At 39.2% G+C, this 18,080-nt stretch overlaps 1 protein-coding gene across 5 annotated transcripts in view; it reads right to left on the bottom strand.

Annotated features, from left to right (window-relative positions):
* The window catches only part of AKAP6 (A-kinase anchoring protein 6), a 456,973-nt gene that overhangs the window by 372,403 nt on the left and 66,490 nt on the right, over positions 1 to 18,080 (bottom strand). The window contains exon 1 of one of the 5 annotated variants that reach the window (XM_084874313.1): positions 563 to 578. The exons of the other annotated variants lie outside the window; for them this stretch is intronic. The gene's annotated coding sequence lies outside the window, so the exon portion shown is untranslated. Of the gene's footprint in view, positions 1 to 562; positions 579 to 18,080 lie in introns of those variants that run through there. 5 annotated transcript variants of the gene reach the window in all.

The raw sequence follows: 18,080 nt of genomic DNA, 5'->3' as shown, positions 1-18,080 counted from the left end.
TATTATTATTATTTTTTTAACAGAGAGGAAGGGAGAGGGGTAGAGAATTAGAAACATTGATGAGAGAAAAGCATCGATCAGCTGCTTCCTATATACCCGCTACTAGGGATGTGCCCACAACCAAGGTACATGCCCTTGACTGGAATCAAATCTGGGACCCTTCAGTCCGCAGGCTGACACTCTATCCACTGAGCCAAACCGGTTAGGGCTCTTATGGTCTTTCTTCATGATTTATATTTTTAGTGTAACTACTAAAAGTTTTTTTGTGTGGTTACTATGAGACTTAATAAAACATTTTATAGATGTTTACAGGGTTCAAAAGTCTATATTAAGTTGATAACACCTTAACTTCAACTTATTTTAAAAACCACATTTTCCTCTTCCTGCCACATTTTATACTACTGATGTAATGCTTTATCTTTTTTTATATTGTGCATCCATTATCAAATTATTGTAGCTATAGTTATTTTTAATATTATTCTTTCAGCTTTTATACTAAAAATAAAAGTGATTTACACACCACCATCACATTATTAGGATTCTAAATTTGCTATATATTTACCTTTACCAGTGAGTTTTGTTTTCATGAGGTTAGTGTTCTTTCATTTGAACTTAAAGGACTCTTTGGAATTTCTTGTAAGGCAGGACTAGTGGTAATGAACTCCCTTAGCTTTTGTTTGTCTGGAAATTTCCTTCTCTCCCCTTCATTTCTGGAAGACAGTTTTACCTTTAAGGCATATTTCTGTTTGGTTCTTATGATTTCTATTTCTTTATTACACTCATTTTGTTCATGCCTTGTTTTCCTGATTTTGTTTAGTTGTCTGTGCTGCTTGCATTTTCATTCACTGTCTTTATGAAGATTATTTTGAATTCTTTGTCAGGCAAATTGTAGATCTCTACTTCTATGAGACTGGTTCCTGGAGCTTTATTAGTTTCCTTTGGTGTTGTCACATTTGCCTTATTCTTCATGATCCATTGTAGCCTTGCACTTTTGTCTGTATATTTGCAGGAGCAAACACCTCCTCCAGTATTTCAAGTAAAAACCTCCTCTCTGTTCCTTGGTTGATAGGATGACCTCCAGAATCATGGTTGTGCTGTACTGGAGCTGATTATGAGGCTGCTGCAGGGGATGCGGTGAGATTGGTGGTTGGCAGTCTTGTTACAAGGGTCTCATGTGGATGTCACTACGTGGATAAGACTGCCTCATGTACCTTGTTCAGTAAAGTGGTGCTGGAACAAGTATCCACTTCAGGGTCTCCATTGTGTCCTCAGACAGTGGGCCTGTTACCAGGCGTGCAGCATCTGTAGCTCCCACCAGGACCCTGGGATGACTACTGCCTGAGCACTGGATGGGTCCCTGGGCGGGAAGGACTGGCCTGGACCATGGCTTGAAATGGTTCCACACCAAGACTGAAATCTGCCACCTGGCCCTGGAGGCATGGGTAGGCATGTCTCCTGCCAAGTGCCTGAGCAGGCTGGACTATCCCTGACACTGACTAGAGGGGCTGGAGCCAGCTAAAGCGCCCTTTCAGGATCTTCATGGGTACAGACAAGAGAGTCTGCCACTTGGTCTCTGTGCCAGCAGAACTGCTGGCCGGCTGAGGATATGAGGGAATTGGGGTTCAGAGCCCTTTCAGAATTCCCCAGTGCACACATGGGAGTGTCTCCCACTGGGACCCTGGACCTTCAGAACTGCTGGCAGGCTGACAGGCTGTGGCTGTGAAGAAGCTGGAGCCACATATAAAGTCCTTTCAGGGATTCCAGGGATGCAGATGAGAGTTTCTCCTGCCTAGCCCCTGTGCCAACAGGCCTGCTCCTGTGCCAACAGGTCTGCTCCTGTGCCAGCAGGTCTGCTCCTGGGCTGTGGCTGACAAAGGGCTAATGCCCTAGTATGAGGCTCTCTCAGGATCTCAAGGGACACAGACAAGAAGATATCTTGCTGGATCAAGTCATATTTATCTTTATGAGGGAAGAACATTTTAAAATAGCATCTTGGGTTCAGACTATGAAGCAGTCACTTGAATTAAGTAACACTGATTTTTATTATTCAAAAAGTAATCAAAACTCTTAAAATAGCAAAGGCAATTCTTAAATACCTACTGAGTATTTGCTTTGTTAAGGCACTGGGGTGCACACAGTGGGGTACACACAGTTCACACAGAAATCACTACACGAATAACCTTGGGAAATGCATGGGCATTGCATGCAGGATGATATCCTCACCCAAACACTGCATTATAACTCTCAGAGAATTCGTCTTCATGCAGATTTAACCCATGAGCATGGTCTTGTCTCTTACTAAGGGCATGTACATTGGTTGTGGGCATATCCCCAGGAGGAGGAAGGGTGGTAGAGGAGGGGGGAGGGGGGATGCAAGAAGCAGCTGAGATGTTTCTCTCTCATCAACGTTTCTAGCTCTCTATCTCTCTATATTTTTTTAATATATTTTATTGATTTTTTTACAGAGAGGAAGGGAGAGAGATAGAGAGCTAGAAACATTGATGAGAGAGAAATATCGACCAGCTGCCTCTTGCATACCCCCTACCAGGGATGTGCTCACAACCAATGTACATGCCCTTGACCGGAATCGAACCTGGAACCTTTCAGTCCGCAGACTGACGCTCTACCACTGAGCCAAACTGGCTTCGGCTAATAAAATATATTTAAAAAAAAAAAAAAAAAAAAAAAGGAGGAAAGACTTCAAGTCATGCCTACTTTTCTATTTTAATTTACCTTTTAATTTCACATCTGTATCTCTCATTCTGCTTTTGATAAGCTTATGACCCTTTCAATATTTTCCTTTTTTTAATTTATTGATTTGAGAGAAAGAAGAAGGGAGGAAGGGAGGGAGGGAAAGAGGGAGGGAGAGAGGGAGGGAGGGAGGGAGGGAGAGAGAGAGAGAGAGAGAGAGAGAGAGAGAGAGAGAGAGAGAGAGAGAACGAACATGAATTTGTGGTTCCAGTTATTTAGGCATACATTGGTTGCTTCTTGTGTGTGCCCTGAACAGAGATCAAATCCACAGTCTTGGCATATTGGGACGAAGTTCTAAATAACTGCTTCCCCACCAGGGGCCCTTTCAATATTTTCTTAGTTTCAGACTGGGACACTTCATCTAGTCTTCTAGATATTGGCTACCCAAATCTATGACTAATTCCTGACATTGGCATTGTTGGTGCTCATTGTCTATGACATAGACAATGTCATATGTTTTCCCTTTGATGTTCTGCATAGACCTGTCAATTCAGATCTATATTTTGGGCTCATCCTTCTTCCATGGAGACATAGAAATCCAACAATGTTCCTTGCAGCTTGGATCCATCCATCGGTCAGTGAAGAAATGCTTGAGGTGCTTCTTCTCTCAAGGAGACATTGTGCTAAAAGCTGTGGTGAATTCAATGGAAAGCATACTGGCAGGGACCTTCCCTCTGAGTTATATTTTGGGGATAATTTGGAGCAGAAAGCAATGGAGAAATTTGCAGTGAAATAATTGTGAGGTTCCCCTATCTCATAGATGTACCAGTATTTACCAAGAATTTAAGAATGGCTTGCCCTAAAAACTTTTGCTTTAGTTCCTATGACTATTCCTCATGTGTTCAATACTATTTATAATAATCTATAATAATAAAGCATAATATGCTAATTAGACCAGACAGCTGAACGACCTTCTGGACATTATTCCAGATGATGACCTTCAGGACGCAGCCGGGGCTGCGAGGGCAAGGCAAGCCAACATGGCTGTGAGGGCAGAGCCCCTTGCACGAATTTAGTGCATTGGGCCTCTAGCTCTTACATATTAGCTTTGAGTGATCAGGACAAGAAGCTATTAAAAAGACAGACAATTCAAAGCAGTCAACTCATAAAGACCTGGATAGCCTTCACAGTAGAAATCTAGAGAGACTGTATATAGAATGACAAGTGTAGGATTGATTACCTTGTATACAATGAAAACCTGTAAATGTAAGATTAAGATACACAAAAGTGCAGTGCCCTCCCCTGCCAGCTTGATTGCCCCAACATTAAAAGGGTCTTCAAAATGTAAAAGGGCAGTTGGGGGCAAAAGTGAAAGGTCATCTTTTTCCTTTAACCAAAGGCACTTGTATTTCTTAAGAAATATAAGACTAGACCAAGGCAGGCTGCTGACACTATCATCCCTACCATGTATCACGGAAGAACTACTGTGCATATGGACACTGTCATCTGCTGATTCATTTTAGGGAAATCATTTCCTGGTGGCTTAAAGAGCATGATCATTAGAAGCTCCTTTGTGGTCTTTATCAATGAGTTTTTAGCTTCACTGCCTAAGGACTCAATATAGCCACAAAGGAAAGTAAGCAGTGATTTCCCGTTGGCTATGGCATTCTCTCTCTCTCTCTCTCTCTCTCTCTCTCTCTCTCTCTCTCTCTCTCTCTCTCTCTTTCCCTTCCCCCTTTCTCTCTTTTTTATTCTCTCTCTCTCCCCCTCTCTCTTTTTCCCTCTCCCTTCATGCTTTTGACTCTCTCTAAAAATCAGTGGATTGGGTGAGGGTTAACTATATATACACAGATTATGATATGTATGCCACATTATCATGGATACATGACATGCAATTTAATTTACTTCCAAAAGGTGCAAAGAAGATTGCAAACTACTTAAAGGCAGGAATTATGTGACAACTTCATATCCTATAAGTCTCACTCAGACCCTTATGCATAGCAGAGATTAACATGTACTGAATATGTAAATGAGTCAGGGAATAAATGAGAGTGTGAATACATGAATGATTCAATTAATGAGGAAATAAGGCTTATATGGATAAGCTGGTAGACAATAGTATGCTACTTTTAAATGAGTGGCTATGAAATAGTTAAAGAAAAAAATAGAGAGATTAAAAGCAATACTGGGAAATGTTTTATTTTGTTTTGTTTTTAGTAACAATGGAAACTCTTGAGGTAACACTCAATCTGGACCTTATCTCACACAAAAAAACAAAACAAGATTCCCAATAAATCCATTCCCTTAACAATGAAAAGAAAAGCCATTTCCTGGTATTAGCAGGCAAATGGAGCAACCATTATTACAAAAACATACTGGAGAAGCAAAAATTATTTTATATTTCTGGTGAAGATAGAAAATCAAATGCCCTCATTATCCTCTGCCCCCTCTCAAAATCCCACATAAATATCACTAAAAATTATAAATAAATAAAAACACAGAGTAAGAGAGATAATAATGGCAAGAGAATCTGGGAAATCAAAATACAAATACAAATGGGCAAGAAATAACGGATTTAGCAGATCTGAGAAAGGTATACCTGGCCAGTGGGAAAACTATGGACTAACCCTGGAAGTGGGGTGAAGCAGGCCTAAAAATAGGATAACTGCCTGAAAGTCAATGTACAAAGCTGCTAGAAGCCTATGGGAGTTTGCCTCTCTGGAGAGAGAGAGAAATGGAGAGTCTCTGGACTAGAGACTCTGGACTAGAGTCTCTGGACAATCCCAAGCACAATTGAAGGCAAGAGCACCTTACCCTAAACTGAATTTAGGTCAAATATAACTATTGAATGTTTAGATCTCATCTCTTCTTCCACTTAAATCAAAAAAATGTTATCAGCATAACTTTAACCCTCTAGTCAGGAGGTTGAATCTGATCAGACCTAAAGAAAAGACCTAAAGATATTGTTGGGGGAGGATATTCCATCAGTAAATCTCCCAAGGATTTCTCAACATTGACATTTTAGGCCAGATAATTGATTCTTTGTTGTGAGGATCTGCCCCATGTATTATAGGGCATTTAGCCCGATTCCAGCAGACCACCCAGAGAGACCCCATCCATGCACAAATGTGTGCACTGGGCCTCTAGTTGTATATATTTAAGGCATACAAATAAGCATTGTATATATTTAAGATGCAAGAATAAACACTGTATATATTTAAGGTGCATATCAGGGCCTGATGTTTTCATTTACATATACATTGTGAAGTGATTCTTCTAGTCAGCTAATTAATCTATCACCTCATATATTTTCCTTTTGTTTGTGTATGTGGTGAGAACACTTAGGATCTATTCTCTTACCAACTTTTGAGTACATATGTCCCATTAAGAGAATAGATTTTAATATGATATTATTAACTATAGTCATCATGTTGTCCATTAGATCTTAAAAATGTATGCATCTTGCACAGCTGAAACTTTGTACCCTCTGACTAATATCTCCCTGTTTCCCCCACCTCTCAGCCCTTAGAAACTGTTCTGTTCATTTTTGCTGATTTAGATTTTTTAGCTATCACATATAAATGATATCAAATAATATTTGCCTTTGTCTGGCTTATTTCACTTAACATAATGTCCTCCAGGATCATCCATATTGTCACAAATGATAAGATTTCCTTTCTTATGGCTGAATAATATTCCATTACATGATATTCCATTCTGATATGCTACATTTTTTTATCCTTTCGTCTTTAGATAGACATTTAGATTGTTTCCATATCATTGCTATTGTGAATAATGATGCAATGAACACGGTGGGGGTGGGGGGTGCAGATATCTCTATAGGATAGTGATGTGAGCTCCTTTGAATATATACATAAAATGGATTGCCTGATCATATGGTAATTCTATTTTTAGTTTTTGTGTTTTTGTGTTTTTCTTAAGGAATATATATACTGTTTTCCATAATGGCTGTACCAGTTTACATACCCACCATCCTTTAACTTTAGCCAGTGTTCAGAGTTCCTAGCAGAGACTCTCTCAGCACAGCTGATTCTCAACATTTTCTCACTTGCTCTCAAGTTCCTGGATTATGACTATTGGTAGCTCCTCTCACTAGTTCAGACCCAGGATGGACAGGCACCATCCTTTCCCTTAGGAGACTAAGATTATTGCACTATTATTGTCATTTGTCTATACTCTGCCAACACCTTTATAAATTTAACTTTATTTAAACTCTCTGAAAATTACCCATTTGTATGTATCAACTATTTTCTGCTAAGTTGTATTCTTATTTCCTTATAACTTCAATTTTTATCCAACTTTTCATTATCCTAGACTCAAATGGAAAACTGTTCTCTTTCTTAAATATATATTCTAACTCCATGGATTCTTAGGCCCCTTGGAATGGAGTAGTTGGTATTAATTGTAATTGCAGATTCAGTATTCAGTATATCACAGCATGTGCACTTAGCTGAAGAATCTCTGCAGCACAGTTTCAACACATTTCCAGCCTTCTCAAATGTTTGCCAGTCACCTCATAAAAATACTAATGGACAAATTGCTCATTTGGCACAATCCTTTCCTCCACAAAAAAATCCTTCATTATTTTTCTTCTTATCTCAAAAGTGGTAACTAAATATTCACAGGTCATATAATCTCTGCAAATTAAATTTATACATTCTGAGACTAATCAAATATTTTCATCATTTTAAAAGGGCTAATCATAAAGCCAATGGGAAAAATTAGTTCCAGGCAGTACTGGTTTTAATCTGTTCACATCCTCTGCAATTCATTCCCTCCTTCTAAGTTAACAGCAACAACTTAAAAGAATCATACTAACTTTTTCTTAGAATAAAGAATATTTTTGTTAATACTTTTCAAAAAATATTTTCTAGGTAAAAAAAGGCATATTCATTGAAATTCAAGATTTTAATTCTCTGCTCTTCTAAAATGACTGAAATAGTCCCATAGTGTGAGAACTTTAACTCAGAGTACCAAGTAAACTCAAGTAAGAACACAGAATTATCTACACTAATAAAAGAGAAAAATGCTAATTGACTGTACCTTTGCTACACCCACAGCCAATCAGAGTGGGTATGCAAATTAACCCAACAAAGATGGTGGTTAATTTGCATATGCTGAGGGAGGAGTGAAGACTGAAGACAGCATAGAAGGAAGAGGGAGAGAAAGCAGAAAACAAGGTAGCTACAGGAGGGAAAGAGCTGGCGGGGTGGGCGGGAGGAAAAGTGGGGGGTGGTGATGGGGGACAGAGGCGGCAGGGAAAGCGCAGTGGCAGTGGCAGTGGAGGGAGGGAAGCCCACCAGAAGCCCTGTTCTTGCAGGAATCTTCCTGCAAAGGGCCTCTAGTACCTAATAAAGAGTAAAACTGAATAATTCCTGCCAATCAATTAATCACTCTGATCTGGCCTTAATGTAATTACCCAGGAAAGAATATGGTGGTGAAAAGGGCCAACGAGGATACACTTACTGTGACTAATATGAATGAGTGAAAATAAGAGGTAGAGTTTAACAACAAAAACAATAATAGCTAACACATTGTGCTTATGATATGTGTAAGGCATTATTTTATTTATTTTTTTAAATGTTCATTGTTGAGAATATTACAGATGTCCCTCTTATTTTCTCCCCATTTCTCCCCTACACCCAGAACCTTCCCTGACTTAGGCTGTCACCACCCTATTGTCTGTGTTCATGGGTAATGCATATATGCATATAAGTTTTCTGGTTAATCTCACCCTCCCTGAGAGAGAATAAGACTCTGAGATTCATCAGTCTGTTCCATGTTTCATGCCTCTGGGTCTATTTTATTCATCACTTTATTTTGTTCATTAGGTTTCTTATTTATTTATTTTGATTTTTAGATTCAATTTTTTATATGTATTTATTACCATTTTTATTGTTCATATTTTTATCTTTTTTTATTCTTCTTAAAGAATAGCCTTTAAATTTCAGGAAATACAGCTTTGGTGGTGATGAACTCCTTTAGCTTTTTCTTGTCTGTGAAGCTCTTTATCTGACCTTCAATTCTCAATGACAGCTTTGATGGATAGAGTAATCTTGGTTATAGATCCTTGCTTTTTATCACTTTGAATATTTCTTGCCACTCCCTTCTGGCCTGTAAAATTTCTGTTGATAAATTAGCTGAGAGTCATATGGGAGCTTCCTTGTAGATAACTGCTTTTCTCTTGCTGTTTTTAAGGTTCTCTGTCTTTAACCTTTGGCATTTTAATTATTATGTGTCTTGGTGTGGGCCTCTTTGGGTCATCTTGTTTGGGACTCTCCATGCTTCCTAATTTTGTACGTCTATTTCTTTCACCAGGTATGGGAAGTTTTCTGTCATTATATTTCTAATAGGTTTCAATTTCTTGTTCCCTCTCTTCTTCCAGCAATCCCATGATGCAAATATTGGTACATGTGAAGTTGTCCCAGAGAATCCTTACACTATCTTCATATTTTTGCATTTTTTTTGCTGTTCTGTTTGGTGTGTTTTGCTCCCTCCTATTCCAAATTGCTTATTTGATTCTTGGCATCTTCTACTGTACTGCTGATTCCCTGTAAATTATTCTTCATTTCAATTAGTGTATCCTTTATTTCTGATTGGTCCTTTTTTTATGTTCTCACTAGGTTATTTGAAGTTCTCACTCAGATCCTTGAGCGTCCCCATAACCATTGTACCTGGTAGTTTGATAGTTTCCATTTCAATGGTAGCCTTGCTGGATAAAGTATTCTTGGATCCAGTCCCTTGCTTTGCCTCACTTTGTATATTTCATTCTATTCCCTTCTGTCATGATGTGTTTCTGTTGAGAAATAATTTGATAATCTGATGGGAGATCCTTTGTAGGTAACTCTCTGTCTCTCTCTTGCAGCTTTTAAGATTCTCTCTTTGTCATTAACATTTGCCACTGTAATTATGACATGGGTCTTTTGAGTTCATATTGTTTGGGACTCTCTGTGTTTGTGTGATTTTTTTTTTTTTTTTTTTTTTCTTCTCCAAATCAGGGAAGTTTTCTGTCATTTCTTCAAATAAGTTTTCTAATCCTTGCTCCTCTTCTTATCCTTCTGGCACCCCTATTATACATATGTTTCTTCACTGTATGCTGTCCCAAAGCTCCCTCAGACTCTCCTCCTGCTTTCTAGTTTCCAATTCTTTTAATTCTTTTTCTATGGTTTTTTTTTTCCTGTTCTTTCATTTGCAACATGTTCCTTTGTCTCCACATTTTGGCTGTTTCACTTTGTTTCAATGTATTAGGTAGAGCTGCTATGTCTGTTGGGATTGGTAAAGTGGCCTTGTGTAGTAGGTGTACTGTAGGACCTAGTGGCTCAGCCTCCCCAGTCACTGAGCTGGGAACTCTAGGTGTGCCTCTGTGTGGACTGTCTACTAGTACATTAGCCTATTGTAGATGAGCCTTGATTGCTATTGGCATCCCTGAGAGAGGTTGACTCCCAGGCCAATCGACTGTGCAAACAATCTGTGACTACAGCAGAAGAGCTGCTGTGCAGGAGACACCCCTTTGGAGCAGGACTTACTTCAGTGGGGCTTAGTTGCTCACCAGGTCTTCCCCTTCAGAGCGTCACTCATGGATTTAGTAAAGTTGTAATCTGGTGTGGTCTGAAGCTGACCACCAGGTACACTGGCTCTGGGACCTCCTGGGAGGTGTTAATGAAGTTACTCCTCATGACCTGCCTAGGGCTACCTGGCACAAGCTACAGAGCAATTTGAAGGTGGCTGTTACTTGTGTTGGGCTTGGAGGTGCCCAGGAGAGGCCAATCTGTGAAACTTGGAAGGCTGCTGAGCCTGGGGCCACTTATTAAGAGGTATGGGGCATGCTGAGGCCAACTACTGCATGTTTGAGATATTTTAGGAAAATCTGAAGCCTGAGGCAGGACAGAACATTGATATGGAAAAGCCACTGCAAACAATTTGGGTAGCACTGCAAACTGGGTGGGGCATGGCCTCAGGGAATTAGCAGAGCAGAGCAAACAGTGTGAGCCAGGTTGATGAAGACTCAGATATGGCAACTACTTATCAGCACAGTGGTGGGAAAGTCTCAGCATAGGAACAATGACCTCTGCCAGCACTTTTGTCTGGGAGAAAGCTTCCAGACATCCCCATTATATGTCTCTGGATCCTTTCAAGCTGCTGTCCCAGCGCTGGAGCTCAGAGGGAGTAAGTCTGAGTAAGTCTGTTGCCTGGGACTCCAGCAACCCTCCATGTCACTCAGCTACAATCCTTGCTGGTTTTTATAGCCCAAAGTTATAGAGACTTCTCTTTCTGTCATTGGATCCCTGCGCTGAGGGGTCTGGTGTGGGCCTGGGACTCCTTGTTCCTCACAGGGGACCTCCGTAGCCAAGATATACCTCCTGATTTAAAAAAACAAAAATGCCGCACATAGGTTTCTGCCCCTCCTACTATTTTTATGAAAAGGTTGGTTTGGTCTAGTCCAAAAGTTATTTTGCCGAGTTCAAACATTACAAAGTTTCAAAGGGTAAGACGTGCAAGGCAGTTCCTCTGGAACAGCTGACCTAGCTCTATTTTAAAATGGCTCCACTAATGTCAACTTTTAATATGGTATCTTCTTTAATTCTCTAATTGTAGGACTTCCATTCAGCCAGATTTCAGGCAGTTCTGAATGATAATATAGTTGTGATTTTAATGTGGTTGTGTGAGAAGGCAAATACTGCACTTACCTACACCGCCATCTTTGCTCTCCTCCTAAGTAATGTTTGCACAGCACAATTTTAAGTGCTTTACATGCATTAACTCATTTAAGCTTCTGAGAAATCCCCAAAATTAATCACTATTATTATTCCTGTTTACAGATGAAGAAATAGATTCAGAGATTTTGAGTAATTTGTTGAAAATCAGACAGCTAGTGTGAAAAGCTGACATTAGTGGAGCCATCTTAAAACAGAGTTAGGTCAGCTGTTCCAGAGGTACTGCATTGCACGTCTTTCCCCTTGAAACTTTGTAATGTTTGAACTCGGAAAAATAACATTTGGACTAAATCAAACAAACCTTTTCATTAAAATAGTTGTTTATAAAGCTAACAGAAAGCAGACATACTGACCACCTGAACTGATGATTATGGACAGTCTTTAGAATCATTAACTAGCCATATATAGCTTAAAGGTAACTGATTAACACTAATATAAATTCCTTCCTTCTATTCATTCAATGATTTCCCTTCCCTTTCTCATAAAATCCCTTGCCTTAATCTCATAATTTGGTTTTGTGCCTGAATCTAATCGCAGGATTACAATTATTTTTTATCTAAAAAAAAAAAAAAAATGTTTGTTGCCTTTCATTTTGGATTTATATTTTTAGGTTAATACTAGTAAGTGACAGAGCTGTGATTAAAGTGCAGGTCATCTGGCTTTGAGTACACACATCTAATCACCAAGATGCACCATCTCTATTGGAACTTGGAGACACAGTCCTTTTAATAGTGTGTAATTAAAAAATACAATCAGTTTAGCACAGTACATGAATTCCATGTAATCTCAGTTTCTCTTTCAGGAACAACTAAAATTGGGAACTGAGGCATCCCAAGAGAACTCTCACTACCAAACCATTTGGGAGAGCATGGACATGGTGTTATGACCTAGTTTTGTCAGGAAGAAAAGAAAATGAATAAATTTGTTCAGTAATTCTTACCATGTAGGAAGTAACCAAGAGCTCCTTTGTGACAGTTATGGTCCTTCTTCCCAGAAAATGTTTACTTTGCATTCAATTCAGGGAGTTTGCAAAAGCCCTGATGCCTACTCTTAGGTTCTATGAGAGAAATTTCTCTTCTTAGATTATTTCTGAATCTACAGTGCTATATACTTTATTTAAAAAAAAAAAAAAAGAATCAACCAGTGATCTTCTATTTATTGAATGACCACTACATGCAAAAGTACAATGTGTTAAATCCTATATGAAGAATATAAGAAAAGATATTCTATAATCCTGCTTTCCAAGGGCTGCTTAGTTAAGTTTGCAAAATAAGACAGGACAAGATAAGAAAAGGGTCATTAACATCTCCAGGGACTCAGAGGGGAAAAATATTACTTCTAGCTTGAATAGTCAGGCAAGACGTCATGAGAATACTTGGAATATGATCTGATCTAGAAAAATGATTGGGATTGGAGAGGGAGTGAGAAAATGCATTTGATATCAGGAAATAATAGAATTTTTCATGTTGTGGTAAAAGTAACACTTCTCAGCCAACTGAGCAAATAGGGGCTTGAGCTAAGTTCAGTAATAGAAATATAAACAATCCTTTCTGTACGCCTGAGTTGTGACTGTAAAGCTTTAAGCCTACTATGTTGTCTTATCAATTATATATTTCCATGTAAGACAGAAAAAAATTCTTCATTTTAGTACTTGCCCGAATTTGTGGGCTGAAAATTTTAATTTTGTGGTAAATGTTAGCTATAATTACTGAGAACCTTATTTTCCTACCAGATAGTGTGCTTCATGCTACATCAGTACCAATCTGCTCACTTTAGCCCTGCTCTCTGATAGGAGGACACAACTGGAGGCCCTTGGCCTTCCCTCTCAGAAGCCAACTAGAACGTGTGCTGCACTGCTAACCATGATAAGGATACCTGTCAGTAGAAATTGGCTTGAGGCTCTTAACTCATTTCCCCATGGTCAGGGGAGCCAACAGACAGAAATTTATCTTGATTCCAAGGTCATTCTGTATCTCATTAGCAATCCCATGAGCCTCTACTCTTTTTATTCATCTGTCAACAGTCCTTGATGTTTTGAATAAAGAAGCTGTCCAAACTAAGATTGAAAGAAGGGGTGGGGGGAATCACTGCCCCCTTCCTCACACTCCATGTGGAGGTGCTGCGCTGGCTCAGCTCCCTAGAGAGCTCCTTATTTACGTACTTATTTACTTATTTATTTATTTAGCAATCTTAGTCACGATTTTGGACTCAGGAATTTGCATCATGCAGCCCTAATTGTTGCTGTAGTTCTTTCCAGCAAAAATTCAACACAGAAGGACTGGGTATGTTTGAAATTATGGTAGAATTAATGTTGACCTAATTGGGAAATTCTAGAATTTGAAATTAAAGTCTGAAAGAAGACAGATTAAGATACTAATTAGCTGTGGTTGCAAGAAAATAACAATGCATAGAAACAGAAGAATATAAGAGGAAGAAGACAGCCAGTAAAACTGTAATCATGCATTCAACCAGAAATGCATTCTGCAGCCCCACATTTGTAAATGAGATGCAAGTTTGGAGCAGTTGCCTCCTTTCAAATGTGACAGTTATAGCATATCCCCAGAGGATTGGGTAAGATGTGAGAGTAGGTAGGGGTGGTAAATGGAAAAGAAAGTATCAAAGAAAATTACTAGTTTTAAAAAAAGAAATCAAAGCACAATTTTAAATGAACTCAAATACTTTCCCACTCTATAGCTTAGAGTTGCAGAGAATAAGATTTAACATATCAATACAATGGCTTCATCACTTAGAATATCTAAGGCTGTAAACCAGAAAACTCTGACTCAAACTGTATTTAAAATTTGTTTTAATTTTTTTGCTTACACAATAGCTCACATAAGTAAAAAGAGTAGTACACAGTCACAGGGGTCTATAGGACTGCAGTTCTGCTGCCTGGGATTCTCTTGGCTCTGCTCTCTACCTTAGACCAGCTTCATCCTCAGGATGAAGATAAGATGCTATGGCAGTTCTAAGGCATCATGTCCTGACACCATGTCCAGAAGAAAAACAGGACCAGCTTTTCCTGCTTCTTCCTCAGGACTGAGATAACCTTTCCTGGAAACTCTCAGCAGACTTCCTCTTACATCTTTTCTGGCAGATTTAGATCACATGCCCCTTTCTAAACCAATCACCAAGGAGAAGAAGAGGATTATCATAAATGCTTGTCAAAGTGTGGCCCCTAGATTATCACCAGTACTTGGGGACAATGCAGACTATTGGGACCAGTTTCAGACTTACTGATCAGAATCTCCAGAGTTGGTTGGTTATTTATTTATTTTTATCTTTATTGTTGAAAGTATTACAGATGTGCCTACCCCCCCCCCCTCCATTGACCCCTTCTACTCCTTTCCTATCCCTCCCCCCCATCCCCCCAGGCTTTCACCACACTATTGTCTATATTCATGGGCTATTTATGTAAGTTCTTTGGTTAATCTCTTTTTGCTCACCCTCCCCTTTTTCCTCTGAGATCTGTTAATCTGTTCCACGTTTTGATATCTCTGGATCTATTTTGTTCATCAGCTTATTTTGTTCATTACATTCCACATAAAAGTGAGATGATGTGATACTTGTCATTCGCTGACTGGCTTATTTTGCTTAGCAAAATATTCTCCAGATCCTTCCATGCTGTCTCAAAGGGTAAGAGATTCTTCTTTTCTACAGCTGCATGGTATTTCATGGGGTAAATGTACCAAAGGTTTAAAAAAAAAATTTTTTTTTTTTTTTAATCCTCACCCAAGGATATTTTCCCATGATTTTAGAGCAAGGAGAAGACAGAGGGAAAGACAGAGAGAAACATCAATGTGAGAGAAGCACATCAATTCATTGTCTCCTGCATGAGCCCTGACCTGGGCCCGGACCGGGAAGGAACTTGTAACGAGCTACGTGTCCTTGACCAGAATCAAACCCAGGACCCTTTGGTCTGCAGGCTGACACTCTATCAACTGAGCCAAACAGGCTAGGGCTACTACATCTTTTTTATCTACTCATCTTCTGATGGACACTTGGACTGTTACAATCCAATTTTAAAATGGGCCAAGGACCTAAACAGACACTTCTCCAAAGAGGACACACAGATGGCCAAGAGACATATGAAAAAAAAAAAAAAATGATCAAAGTCACTGATCATCAGAGAGATGCAAATTAAAACAACAATGTGGTTAGCACCTCACACATGCCAGAATGGCCAGTATCAACAAATCAACAATTGACAAGTGCTGGAGAGAATGTGGAGAAAAGGGTGCCCTACTACACACTGCTGCTGGGAATGCAGACTGGTACAGCCATTATGGAAAACAGTATGGATTTTCCTCAAAAAATTAAAAATGAAACTGCCTTTTGATTTTGTGATCCAATTTCCAGGAATATCCTAGATACTGGTAAATAAAGAGCTAATATGCTAATTAGACCAGATGGTGGAACAACCTTCCAGAACAGCCAGTGGGTGGGGAGCAGGGCCATGTTGGAGATGGGGGGGAGGGGGGAGCCATGAGGTAGCAGGGGCTGCAAGGACTGAGGCAGCCGGGGCTGCAAGGACCTACATTTGTACAAATTTCGTGCATCGGGCCTCTAGTATCCTAATAACCCTGAAACCCTAATCAGAAAGAATATATGCACTCCTATGTTCATAGTAACTTGTGTTTTAACAAGAATTCCATGTGATTTGGATGCACTTAAGTTTGTGAGCCACTGGTGTGGACTTGGAGTGGAATGGATATTAGATTTGCAACCACAGTGACTAGGACACTGGTTAAGGAATCAGCAATTGAGGCAGACCACAACTATTAAGGTGACCAGGAGTTATATTCACTAGCATTTTTGAATGCTTACCCTGTTCCAACCTTTTTTTTTTAACCTTCACTATACCCTTTAACTTTTCATAGCAGCTCTGAAATATTACTGTCTCCCTTTTACAGATGAGGAAATGGAAGCTCAGACTATTTCAGTTAACTCATCCAATTTTACATAGCAAAGTAAAGGTTTGAACTTAGATGTTCTGATTCTAAATCTAGTTTTCATTCTATTATGCCAGAGCTAAAAGACCTTAGCTCCCCTCGCCCATATCTCTATATTCTATGAAGGCTCTACACTCCTTGGTATTCACATTTAAATGGAAATTAACCAGAAAAATAGCCTCAAGTCCACAGTCTGTCTTTGTTCTGGAATCCTAAGGAATTTCCAGGTTCTGAGGTTACCTGAGGATTCTCAATGGCTTCTTAGAGTCTGGAATTAACCAGATTTCAAGAGATAGCCCCAAAACCCACGAGACTTTTTTTCTTTCAGGGATGACAGTGAAACCCCTATGGACTCAAAGCACAGAGAAATCTAAAAAACCTGCTACTCAAGTTTCTGATACGCTGGTGGTTATTGCCATTCTGAACAACAAAAGGGCTTGTATGTAAATGACATATAGGAGAGCCACAAACTAGGACAACAGAACTGAGATTTTTTTTATGTGGAGCCAGGCAGGACCCTAGAAAGGCTACATTCTCTGATCACAGGTGAACTAGAAAAAAATTCTACACACAGAGGGAGGCAACAAGGAACATTCTCTATGGCAGAACTCTAAGAGGAAAGTATCTCCCCTGATCATTTGAAACCAATGACTCATGTGGATTTGAGATCTGGATTTATACCACCTGCAAGGGCAGGTAAATTCCAAACAAAGAAATTAACATAAAAATTGGTTCCCAGATTGTCACCACCCCTGAGGTCCTGGCTGAAGAAAACAGAAAGCCTCTTTGTAAAGACGCATCTTCCACTCAGGCAACGCAGGCTTCTCACGGATAACAAGACTTTGCACTCTAAATCACAAATCCTGAAGGAGCATGTCTCATCATGGCCAAAGTCAGCAGCCATGACAAATATGAACTTTACCCAACAAGAATGATCAGGAGAGCTGGCTTTATTTTTTTTTAATTAAAAAAAAAAGGAATTTAAAATATGAGAAAGAAACAAAATACTATTAGAAAACCATGCAGATTTTAAAAAGACATACAGAAGGAAACATTTAAACTTCTATCTTTCTCAACAAGAAATGTATGACCTCAATGAAAAATCAACGTGGGCTGGAACGAAAGTTGTCAGAGAAGCTAGGGAAATACAAGATAATACAACTGCTACATAAAGCATTTTCTAATTTGTGTGTCTAAGCAGGGAATCCCCAAATGCCCTGCTTTCAATGGCATCCAATGTCCACCCCTACCCCGCCATGGAGAGATTTGCCCCTCTCCCCTGCTGTAACAGAGTGAAACCTGGTGATGGTATTTTTTGAAAGTATGGAGGGAATATTTCATGAAAAGGTTTTGTGAAATGTTATGCTCTGCAGAAGCTCTTTATCAAGTTTAACCCTTCAGCTAAATATTTCTATTTTACAGTATTTCACAATAAAAGCCAACAGTTCAGAAATTACCATATTAAACTCAAATTATCTGAGTCTTGTCTATCATACTTATAGCTTTTTTGCTCTTACTCCCTAAGAGTGTTTCCTTGAAGATTTATTTCTAATAACTTGTAGAAATATAAAAGGAAAAATGCAAGGTACAGAGTGTCATCATTTTTCACCAAATAAAAATTCAATTCCCATCCTGACTGGTGTGACGAAATCAGTTAGGAGTCATCCCGTGAACCCAAATATTGCCAGTTTGATTACTAGAC

Source organism: Pipistrellus hanaki, assembly GCF_964339955.1.
Source record: "Pipistrellus hanaki genome assembly, chromosome: 1".
In the NCBI taxonomy this organism is placed as follows: Eukaryota; Metazoa; Chordata; class Mammalia; order Chiroptera; family Vespertilionidae; genus Pipistrellus; species Pipistrellus hanaki.
Note: the sequence above shows the minus strand (reverse complement) of the source record. Positions and strands in the feature narration are given on the sequence as shown.